This window comes from Phragmites australis, chromosome 16 (genome assembly GCF_958298935.1).
Source record: "Phragmites australis chromosome 16, lpPhrAust1.1, whole genome shotgun sequence".
In the NCBI taxonomy this organism is placed as follows: domain Eukaryota; kingdom Viridiplantae; phylum Streptophyta; class Magnoliopsida; order Poales; family Poaceae; genus Phragmites; species Phragmites australis.
This window is the reverse complement of record NC_084936.1, coordinates 14,041,252-14,053,917: the sequence shown is the minus strand read 5'-3', so window position 1 is coordinate 14,053,917 and position 12,666 is coordinate 14,041,252.

Here is a 12,666-nt window from a genome sequence, read left to right as displayed (position 1 = left end):
AAAAAAAAGGCCCCATCAGTTCTCATGTTTTGGTGAGGTGAAATTATAGTGCGATTGTATCATAATTAATCGTGCAATTGCGCAAACTATTCGGCAAAGTATTTCATAAGAAAAAGATTGCTCACGTTGGCCACTTATCCGATCCATGGTGGAAGTGTAATTGGAGACGTGGAAGGCTCCAAAGAGGTATATTCCTCTCACCATAAGCAAGTAAGCTGACACGGAAAAACATTCCAAGATACCTTCCCAACATTGCTACAACTCGTCGATTGCCAAACAAAATATTCTGCTTTATCGTTGAGAAAGATGGTGATGAAAAAGCAGACAAGGAAAAGTGATAGGGAAGGACGAACATACTAGCATGACATTTTCCGAAAAGAAATATTCACTTGTCAGGCTAATTACATTTCTAAGCCTTGCAAATTTGAGTAGTGACGAACTTAGAACAAAATAATCGGGTGTTCTAATTTTTAAGTTAAAAGTTTGGCATCCTATTTGTTAAGTTAGCGGATATTCTATCATTCTATCACATATGACACATCATAAAAAACGAAAAATTATCCGACATTATGTGCACCCCTAATTTTGAATGTAGGTTCACCCCTAAATCTAAGTACTCCTAATTGCTTCAGTTTCATCTAAAAACAAAAATAATCATGTCAGTCAACTTTTATTGATCCAAATCACAAAATTCTAGAAGAAGCGAGTAGCAGAGATCTGTTTGTACAGAGTTTTCTGGGGAAAACATGGGATGCAGTGTAGGATTTAATCGTTCCATTGCCCGCACATCAGACTCGATATCATTGCAAGAAGCACATTCTTCTCGATATCATTGCAAGAACCACACGACCAATGGTTTTTTAGGATGTGCATGAATCGATATATGGGTATCGTTGACAACCAAATTTGACATGTTATGGTTTGGAAGCATGCATATAGATAATCAAGGTTAGGGAATAAGCATATGTTTGGACAGTCCATTAACCGGCGTGGTTAGGTTAATTCAGTTGCTATATGAGTAATTAGCCGACACTACTCGAAAAATCATTTTTACATACGGTTCAAAAACCCCGTGCGGGACAGTTTATCGAACCATCTGTGAAAAAGAATCTGTACAAATCAGATTTATACATACTGATTTTGAACCGTCTGTACAAAACTTTTGTATAGATGGCTCCAATCACTAACCATCTGTACTATGGAATATCACAGGCGGTTCGAAGTCATAAGCCGTCTGTGATATAGTAACAGTACAGACGGCTCGTTATTGGAACCGTCTGTACTATAGGACAGTACATACGATTTCTATTTTGAGCCATCTATACTATATAACAAAGGCCGTTATAAAAAGTATTTATACAGACGGTTGTATTCCTAAAATCATCTGTATTGTCATATATATATATATATATATATATATATATATATATATATATATATATATATATATATATAGTACAGAATCCATATATTACTGAATGTAACTGACATATCAACAACAAAATACACACAACAATATATCATACACACAGTAAATCATTTGCATTCAAACTCTATACCTTTGTAAATTGAACATCTTCATTCAATATCACAAAGTCAATATTACAAAGCCCTGTAATATTACAAAGTCACAAAGTTTTCAAGATCATAAAATTCGCCGGTCTCCTTTATGATCTCCGCAAGTATGAAATGGATGAGCCATTTTTTTAATATACATTAGACTGTTCTTCACAAGATTACTTGTAGGAAATTTATACGTCTGTAGAAAAAAAAATTAAGTAGTTAGGCACAACGATGAAAAATACTTTTTAATATACTATAATTTCACTAACCGGCGGATATACTGGTGGACTAAACTCAACGATTTGCAGCATATACTGGGCAATATAGATCCCACAGAGGTTGGTGCCCTGCGGTTACCTGTGACACTGCAGAAATTTGTGTACGGTACACTTAGTTATATGGAATGTATATTATAACGGTAAATTGATGTGCGACTAAGGAATTATTACCGAGAACCGAAGTTGGTGGGTCGCCAAGGATTTATCTCTCTGTACAATCTCGTCCATCAAAACATACTTCGCGAACGCCCTTGTCAACAAGTCTGTTAGATCTGAATACCTCTCTGGGTCGTAGTACATCGAGTCAGGGTATATGCAGTATTGATTGTGTGTATAGATACAAACTAGCATCCAATGGTCTCAGTAGTTGTACGGTAGAAGAATAATGCCATTCGATCCACAAAGAGCGACTATGACCTCCGTGATGTATTTCTCGACCTCTCCCGGAGACCAAGTGATCGTTAACCCACATACGACATGTGGGTCGAGGAATCCAATTCTCTCTCCTAGTTTATGTCCTTCTGTTTGATAGAGGTTCTTCTTCTACCTTCTTCTTGTCCTTCTGTTTGCTGGCTCTACGCTTTTCGGGAGGTGCCATTTTGGCATACTGTTTGCCAGATTTGCTGGACAATTTTTGTTGCTCATGTAGTGCAGAAGGAGATTTGACCTTCGGCGGAGCACGGTGAAAAGAGAAGTCGCTACCATTGTGTACTGGAGATAGTCGCTACCATTGTGTACTGGAGATAGAGGCTACGGAGGCGGTGGAGGGGCAACCAGTGTTATGAACTTCTTCGGCCACTGGATAAAGGAGTGGATGGCCTTCCCAAGTGTCCTGACATCGTCCTCTGGGGAATAGGAAGTGGGAGGGATGTACAATTTCTGTACACCAACTCCAGTGACACCCTAGCGTAACCAGACTGTAGCTGGAGTCCGTGAATCATCTATTCCCCGCCACATGGGAATGCCAAGCCCGTGCCAACCTCAATGATGTTATCAGAGAAAACAGTGGTGGGCAGTAGGAGCTTGCACTTAGTGGCCACCTCTGTGTCATCGATGGGGTATCTCTCGCTAGGGACCTCTTTCTGAATGTCGTCGACCGGGGGGGGTCACCTTCAAATCTACCGATAGCGAAGTCATGTTGATCGAACATGTTATCTGGAGCGTTATCTGGTGCAGATGTGCAGCTGCTCTGGTGCCGAGTCGGTAGAGATTCAAGTGTCGTGGCTACATCCTGCTGCCTCATAGCTTGTACCCGCTCCTCGACCCGTTGTTCCATCCTTTCTACAAGAATATCCATCTGTTCTTTCATCCTTACTTCGACCTTAACGACAATCTCCATTCTCATCCGTTCACGCTCGGCTGCTTCGCGCTCAACTTTGTTTCTCCTTCGGCTCTTATATGAATCGGCATCGTCAGGGAATCCCAACTTCCATGGAATGGAAACACCTATGCCACACGTGCGACCCTGGTGCTCTTTGCTCCCCAGAGCCGAGGTTAGTATGTCTTTTTCTCGAGATGGCTGGAATGATCCTTGAGTGGATTCTTCTGAAAGTTGTAGGATCCTTTGAGCCACTTGCTCGGTTTCTTGCTTCCTGAAGGTGACAGAACCATCAGCCGAGCGTACAGCCCTTCCTCGTAAACAGTTTCGAGCCCGCCTCTCCGGGATTTATGAAAATGGTGTGGAGCTGTTCTCCCGAGCTGTCTGCTCATCCTCCTTGTCCCAGTCTAATTCCTTGCGCGCGTACCCACCAGTGCCGAGTCTGTGGGGGTGCGTGTTGCGTGACTGATGCCACTTGTTAACCTGACTCTGCTGCTAAAATTCCTCAGACTGGCACCACAAATTCTACTCATTGATCCGCCAAGTACCCACAAGCAATATTATTGGGTACGAGATCCTACTTCACATATGTGTTATATAGCTCACTCTTGAAGGTCTTCTATGCCTTACCCATCTTGACTATTGCCTGTCTTTTCACGTCCTCCAAGGAGCATCCTTCAGGGATGTTAAATTGGGCTTTAATTGTTTCCCACAAGAAGTTCTTCTCGCTCTGTGGCACGACCTTCCAGTTTGCGTAGGTTATGCTGACCCTTATCTGTCCAAGTGAGGCGCATGCTCTACGGAATGCCGCTTGAGCTTGTTGAGGCTGTGTTGGTATGCCCGCCTCATTGACGTGAGTTATGGTGTAGTAACCCGTGGGCATTTGGTTTTTACCTTGGCCACCTTGCTTTCGCTTCTGCATCTGAGTTTCTTCTGTTTGCTCCTGAGAAGTGGCCTCAACATCCTGTTGAGCAGTAACCCCCTATTGTTGTTGAGGAGAAAAGACCGGAGGCAGTTCAAGTTCCTTTCCCAAACACCATCTTCAAAATAGAAAAAGTTACATACTTATTAGGAACTTGTTATGATGATAGAAAATTATTCACAGAAATAGAGGAAAGAAAAGGAATTAAAGTATGTGTTTTAGCTAGGTCCATCTCTTTTGTAATGTTCCACTTCCAACTTATCAGGCTTAACTAGGTCACTTCTAGCAGTTGTATCATGGATAGGTCTCACTGAGGCTAAGGCACATCTCTCCCTCCCTCCCTCTCTCTCTAGTCCCTAGGAGTTGTATCATGAAAAGAGGGACTGTGGATTTTCTCATTATAATTAAGATGGCCTATATTTAATAGATGCATTCAATCTTCATTCATTTAGATCTTAAAAAAAGGAAGATAAGGTATGTTTCTTATCTATCATTCGAAATCTTTGTGCTGATTAACAATTTAACATTACAATAATGATTCCAATTCACATTTATATGTTCATTTCAGCGGTAAATATTGTTTCACAAGATAAGCCATATGCATGAAATTACTCCTCTTTACCAAGAACAAACATTTATACACCGAAAAAGTCTTAGCCACCATGATTGTTTGAGACTTTGAGTCTATCAGGCTACCATGCAACACTAGTTAACTTGATCATATATCTCCAGAATTATATACACATGATATGGAAATAACAGAACTGTAAAACAATAATGACATCAAATATGTATAAAATTGCTCTCATATTATGTATAACAATTGCCCCTAAGACATTAGGTGTCTTGCCCCCTAATTGTTATGTTGACCTCATAATCGATTGGGTTATTATCTAAGTTCTCAACTAGCAAATAGAGTCTAGACACAGATCAAAAGATTAATGGATAGTGTTGCTGTGATCAACAAAGGGCACAAACATGAACAGACTTAGATAACTCAAACTGACATTAGCTAAGGGAACTAAATCGGTATCAACATCATACAGAAACGAAATTAACAAGCCTCCTCTGAACCATAGCAGCTATGCACCATAAATCAAACAACATGTCATACTTAAATGCTATCATACTTAGATAAAAGACCCAATCTTAATTCAACTACTCATCACAGAGCAATACCCGCAAGCAACTCATGGCATGAAGGCCGACGGACCACAACAAGCCAACACGGCACGAAGGCCGGCGGAACACAACTATCCACACCTATCTAACAAGGCACGAAGATCAGCGGACCACAGCAAGCCAACACGGCACGAAGGTCGACGGACCATAGCAAGCCACACCTCTCCAACAAGGCACGAAGGCCTACAGACCACAGCAAGCCAACATGGCACGAAGGCTGGTGGACCATATCAAGCCAACACGGCACGAAGGCCGGTGGACCACACGGCATGAAGGTCAGCAGAACTCACCGGGGAGTAGCACGATCGCCGGGGAGCACTCATCGAGAGGAGGGCTATCGAGGAGGAGGGTCGTCGGGGAGGAGGACCATCAGGGGCGACTCGTCAAGGAGGAGGACCGGAGGGCAGGAGCAGGTTGCTATCACCGGCTGGGAGGAGGGCTGTCGGGGAGGACTCGCCGGGGAGGAGGGCTGTAGGAGAGGAGGGTCGTCGGGGAGGACTTGCCGAGGAGGAGGGCCGATGGGGAGGAGCACGGTTGTTGTCACCGATCAGGAGGAGCACGAGAGGCGGCTAGGGTTTTTTTGGAGAACTTGGTGCGGCGCGGGTTGGATGGAACGGTATATATAGCAGCTTAAGTACAGACAGTTCTATAGTAAAAGCTGTCTCTACTAATATATTACAGATGGGTTATAACTTCAACCCGTCTGTACTAATATATTAGTACAGATAGTTTATAGTAAAAGCTATATGTACATATATTAGTACAGACGGCTTTGACTATAGAACCGTCTGTACTATTGATTTTCTAGAATCATTAAAACTTACAAAATTCATAAATAATTCATACATACTCCAAATGACACAAAAAATTTATGTAAATTTATGATTCAATCTGTACTATCACATAGTGTAGATATCATTCTTGTTACTGTAACCAAAAATTTAACTTGAACATTAAACCTAAATATTAAATTGAACTAAAACTAGCAAAATTCATAAATAATTCATACGAACTCCAAATTAATGAGATCAAATTTCTAAGTAAATTCATAACTAATTATTTTTTACATATTACATTGCAATATATAGGTACATAACAATTGAGTAACATCATATAGCTTTAACAATCAGCCCTTCTTGATGATCGACACGCAGATAGCAAGCGGCCTCAATCAGAAGTTGTTCTTCGTTAAGGGCAATGCCATCTCCAAGAGGGTACTCATCAAATTGATTATACTCTTTTTCGTCCACGACATTCTCAACTCCGTTAATACTTCTTTTTCCCTGAAGGACTATGTGAAGCTTTCGATTTACCGTGCCTTGCACATAAAAGACATGGACAACTTTCTTGGCGAGTACAAATGGTTCTTCTTTGTATGCGACACGTTTCAGATCGATAGTAATCATTTGGTACTTGTCTATCTTAACACTTGAGAGTGCGACCTAACGGCACCGAAAGAGGGGAATCTTGAAACGTACATAGTCGAGTTCCCAAATCCCCTCTATGTACCCATAGTACGCACAGGCCCCACATTTGTCCTAAAAGGTATCTATGCGCACATTGTTGTTCTATACTGTGCTCTGGTATAAAAGGTGTACCTATTTATGTCGTATGCTTCAAATGTCATGATTGTGTGACTTGGTCATCTTGCCAACTAACTAATATTATTCTATGTTGAACTATTATTACTGGATCGCACTACCAACCAGTTGTTGAAGCTGCGCTTGTACTATTTTGTGATCCAAGCCTTCGTACGACCTGGATTCTCTCTGCGTAGCACATCCTTATGCATGTCGATATGCGGGGATACTTCAATCTTGTGTTGCAAGACCGTGAAATGGACTTTAGATAATATGGCAAAGTCAGCAATGATTGATTTTCTACCTATGGTCCCCTTCCCATCCAGTCTCCCCTCATGGTGAGACATGGGCACACCAATTGGTTTGAGCTGATCCATGTAATCGATGAAGAACTCGACTACCTCTTCTGTTGTGTATCCTTGGACGATGCTGCCCTCCGGACGAGATCGATTATGTACATACTTCTTGAGAATTCCCATGTACCTCTCAAACAGGTACATCTGATATAGGAATATCGGGCAGTATATCTTTATCTCTCTCATGAGGTGAACGATTACATATACCATGATTTTGGAAAACGACGGAGGAAAGTACATCTCAAGATGATATAGTGTCTTCACCACATCGGCCTGTAAAACATCAAGTACTTCGGGATTGATGACCTTCTGAGAAATTGTGTTGAAGAAGTAACATAGCTTGGTGATTGTGTCTCGGAGATAGACAGGCTGGATATTTTGGATTGCAACGGGAAGCATCTGTGTCATCAACACATAACAATCATGGGATTTCATGCCAACTAATTTCAAATCTTGCATCGAAACAAGTTTCGAGATGTTGGTGGAGTAACCGGATAGAACTTTCACACCATGCAAGCATCGGCACAGTTTGTTTCTCTCAACCTTTTTCAGATTATAGCAGACAGGAGGAAGCCTCGTTTTACCTTTTTCAGAGGGCTCAGGTGCCAACTTGGGCCTGATCTTCAAATCAACCAAGTCAAGCCTTGTGTTGAGGCCGTTCTTCATCTTGCCTGGAATATTAGGTAAAAGACCAACCAAGCTTTCACACACGTTCTTCTCTACATGCATGACGTTGATGCAGTGGCGAACTTCAAGGTACTTCCAATACGGTAGCTCCCACAATATCGATCTCTTCTTCCACATGCCACCGGTATTATTAGATTTTTTACTCTCCTTTACAAACACAACATCGAGGTCTTTTAACTATATTGTGAACCTCTTGACTATTGTAATGCCTTGGACATAAATCTCTCTCCCTCGTTACGTCAAATTGTTCCTTCATGTTGCGGTACGGGTGATACCTGTTAAGGAACCTACGGTGGCACATGAACACCGTTTTACACGAGTGGGGTAGCCACATACTAGCTGTACCATCTAAGCAATGAGGGCACGTTATGTCTACTTGTTTACTCTGGCCCGAAAGGTTACATAGTGTAGGCAAATCATTGATCGTGCAGAACAACAAGGCACGTAGCGTGAAATTGTCTCTTTTGTACGCATCCCGTACTTGCGCTCCTTCATTCCACAATGTTTTTAGATCTTTCACCAATGGTCTTAGGTATACATCAATATCGTTCCTAGGTTGTTTCAGGACTTGGATAAGCATCAACATCATCAAGTACTTCTGCTTCATACACAGCCAAGGAGGTAGGTTGTAAATACTGAGAAAAACTGGCCAAGTGTTGTGCCTGTTGCTCATGTTCCAAAAAGATTCATCCCGTCCATACTCAAAGCAAACCTTATATTCCTCAGTTCTGCACCAAAGTCATCAAAGATCGTATCGATGTTTCTCCACTGGGATGAATCGGTAGAGTGCCTTAGATTTCCATCTTGCTTGCGGCCCTTCGAGTGCTAGCACAACAATTTGGCCTCTTTTCAATTCGCAAACAACTGCCCAAGATGTGGAATTATAGTCAGATACCCCACCACCTTAGTAGGAATTCCTTTCTTCACCTCGCCGTCATCTGATTGACTCTTACGCTTGTATCAAGATGCTTTTCACACTGGATATGAATGCAAGTCTGATAGATCTTTACGGTAGAGGATATAGTCGTTTGGATATGTATGTATCCTCTCTACATCCATCCCCAACGAACAAAGAACCTACTTTGCTTCGTATATGCTTTTGGGCAGTTCGTTTCCATCTGGAAGCATGTCCGATAGGAGTTCTAATAGCGCTGTGAAACTCTTGTCCGATTAACTATCGCTTTCTTTCAATTTAAGTAGTTCAAGCACGGATGATAACTTTGTGTATTCCGATTTGCATCTAGGGAACAACGGCTTCTCCGAATCCTCGATCAAGCACATGAATTTGTTAAAGTCTCTCTGAGTACTCAAGTTCATGTCTACATCACACAACATCTGATCCAACCTATCATCGTTGCCTGCAGTACCACAATCATCATCGTTGCACCAAATTCCTCATCATCTTCTCTTCTTACGTCGACTTCGGGTTCTTCAACGATACCAACTTCTTCATGTAACACATTATGCTCTTCACCATGTTTGGTTGAACACGTGTAGTCCGATTTGAAGCCCCCTGATAATCAAGTGCGTTTTGATCTATAGGGCTGCGTTCTGTTTGAGAAAGGATATTTTATTTCTACAATCGCAACAACGACAATATATAAATTCAACATTATTCTCCAATCGATCCTTCTCGACAGTTGCCAGAAAAGCCGTCACACCATCAAGGTACCCTTGATTCGTACGAGAACCATACATCCAGCCACGATCTATCTACATTGTACGAAGTAAATTAATGTCAAATCAACCTAATAAAAAAGAGCAACTAAGCTTTTCGTCGAAAAAAATGAGGCTACCATGCATGCATTCATGAATGAACCATACAAATGATAATTAATTCAAAAATAATTAATGATTATTGTTATATTATATACATAAATACCTACAAATAAGTGCAAAAATTAATTCAAAACTTTTCGTTAAATACTATATAGTTATTGATAATTTTATATTTAAATATCAAAAATCTAAAATTTATCTACAACACTAGATTAAAGCTAGTCATTTATAGTATCACATAATTAAACATTCATCTATACTTTGAGCTTTATATATACATAGAACAACTAATATATTTTAGATCATCATGAAAAAAATCTAAATCTAGATGTAGATATATTCGATCTCTCAAGACTAAATTAGAACATAAATCTACATCATCTAATGAATATAATAAAACTATGTCATTATAGAAAAAAAAATTAGATCTAAATCTAGCTAGCTCTTCAAACTAAAATCTAGATCATTTAAACCAAAATAGAACATAATGCTTACATTGGATAAATAAATACCAATAAATCTTCAAACTTTCACCGAAATCAAACAAATTTTTTTTTTGTCAAAATCGCCCTCTCCTCCAAAAGCTGCGCGCTATTGTTTGGCACCACTGCTCTGCTTTGATATGGAGGTGGAGGACGATGTACTATTCTAATAGTATATACGACTTCATGTTTAGAGCCGTCTGTAATAAAGTGTCCCACCTCCTCCGGTCATTTTCTCAGACGACTCCAAATATGATCCATCTGTATTAATTATACGGATGGTTTCTATTTGGAGCCGGCTGTGATATCCTTTTTATTATAGACGGCTCCAATTTAGAGTCGTCTGTGGTGTTGATTTTATTACAAATGGCTCGTAATTAGAGCCATTTGTAATATTAATACAGACGGTTCCCAACAGGAACAATATGTACTAAAAGTGTCCACAACTTACGAAGGGGTCTTGTCATTATCACAGACGATTCTTGTTTAGAGCCGTCTGTGATAATCTTTGTATAAACGGCTCTACAGAACCGTTTGTATAGAGACATCCTACTAAATTATTTCTGTAGTAGTGCGAGTGAATATATGCTAAATTTTTTTTAGTAGGTAACTCAGGCTGTGGATTGATCCAATGGCTAATCGAGTTAATAATGAAGCCGATTAGTGGAACAAGTGTTAAACAGAACAGAAGGAAAGCAAGGTATGAGAGATATACTTACACGGGAGATAGATATGCATGCATGTTACGAGGTCGTCCAAGCCTATGTACGCGGTGGTTAGCTTGTTCAGAGACCATCTTGGTCGGAGGCCGTGGTCAGGCGCCGTGCTTGAGGGCCGTGGTTGGGCTGCCATGGTCGAGCGTCTGGTCAAATATGGCCGATTAGAGAGTCAAATAGCCGATTTATTGTTTTTAGTTAACATAATTCGGTTGATTAGTAGATGGTTAAGCTGAATAAAGATAGTTAATGTGCTCGGTTGTTAATTAATTTTGTCGGAGATTATTTTACTGAAGTTTAAGCATCAGGGGTCCGTCAAGGTACACGTTTTAGACTTTATACATTAAGCACGAGCTGATCACATGATGATGTGGGTATGAGGTCATTGCATGCAAGGCTATTTGTTTAATCGGCTGGATTAGAGATTTTGAGGCTTGTATGCTGTCCATGCATGGAAGCTCAAAGCTGCTGCTATGAAGTCCAAATCGACCACGTGTGCAGCTGCCCGCTGTGGAGACCGAGGCTACTGCCCAAATCCAACACATGCAGATCAGGATCCGTCAACGCGCGATGTTGTGCCATGGAGTTCCAAACGAAGAATTCTGCTGCCTGCAAACCGATGCATGAATAGAGGGAAAGAGAGTTGGCGACTGTTTGAATTAGAAGGGAGATGAGTCATGGAAAGATATAAGACTGAATACAATATAGTTTACCTAGTTTGGAAAAGGAGATTCTGTTCGGTTTAGATAGACGTCAAGTCTGGTATGACCGAGATCGATCCTAACATGAGTCTGTTCGGTTTCGATTCGGTCGTTGGCCAGAGATTAAGTCACCCTATCTCTACTCTACTATTTAAAAAACACCTAAGGCGTCATGTTCTGTCCGGTTTCGCTCCCTCAATTTCTGTTTTGCTCCACCCATCCCTACCGTGCAAATCCCATTCCCACAGCAAAACGCGCCGATGCATGCTTTTCCCCTCTCAAACCCAGCCATGACGCCGCCGCCCCCTCTCACATCCGGCTCAGCCGCCCCCCTCCCTCATCCCCGCGTCTTCCCTTCACTGCCAACCAGCCCCGTCTCCCCTCCATCGTTAGTGGACATCGCCAATATCCGACTTCCTCCTCCAAGAACCACCACCAGCCGTACCACCGGTTTCCGACACTTTCGGCCCTCCTCCACCTCCACCTCGCGCCACCCTCCTTCACTAGCCAAGTAGATCCACGGGCGCGCGCTCTGAGCCGGGGTGTCGCCGCTCACCCACTGCTTGTCAAGCACCTCCTCTTCCACCTCGACTCCCTCCGTGCCTCGATGCTCCGCTACGCTATCACCGTCCTTTCATGCATCCTCCCCAACCCAGACCCCTTCTCCCTTAACAACATCCTCCGCATAGCCGCGTCCTCGCGCCGCTCGACATGTACACCTACCCGCCGCTGCCCCAGCGTGCGCACACCTCCTCACGCTCCGTGACGGGGAGTGCCTTCACACCGAGGCCACCAAGAACGGGCTTGCCGCGCTTGTCTATGACAAGATTCTCTCCATGCAAAGTTTCTTCTCCATTGGTCGCGCCACAACCCCACAGGTATGTCACCTCCACAACTCCATCGATCCCACATCTTGACCTCAATGTCCATTGACGCCATCATTGGTCGGTCATTGCACGAAAGCATGAAATTATGGTTGATGAGGAGCGGCATGTGTACATAGACTGCGTCACAGTCATCGCAGTCATAATCCGTGCCTTCATGGAGTGAGAGCTGCTTGCATGTAGTAGAGGAGCACCTGTGCAAATGGGAGGGGAAAATG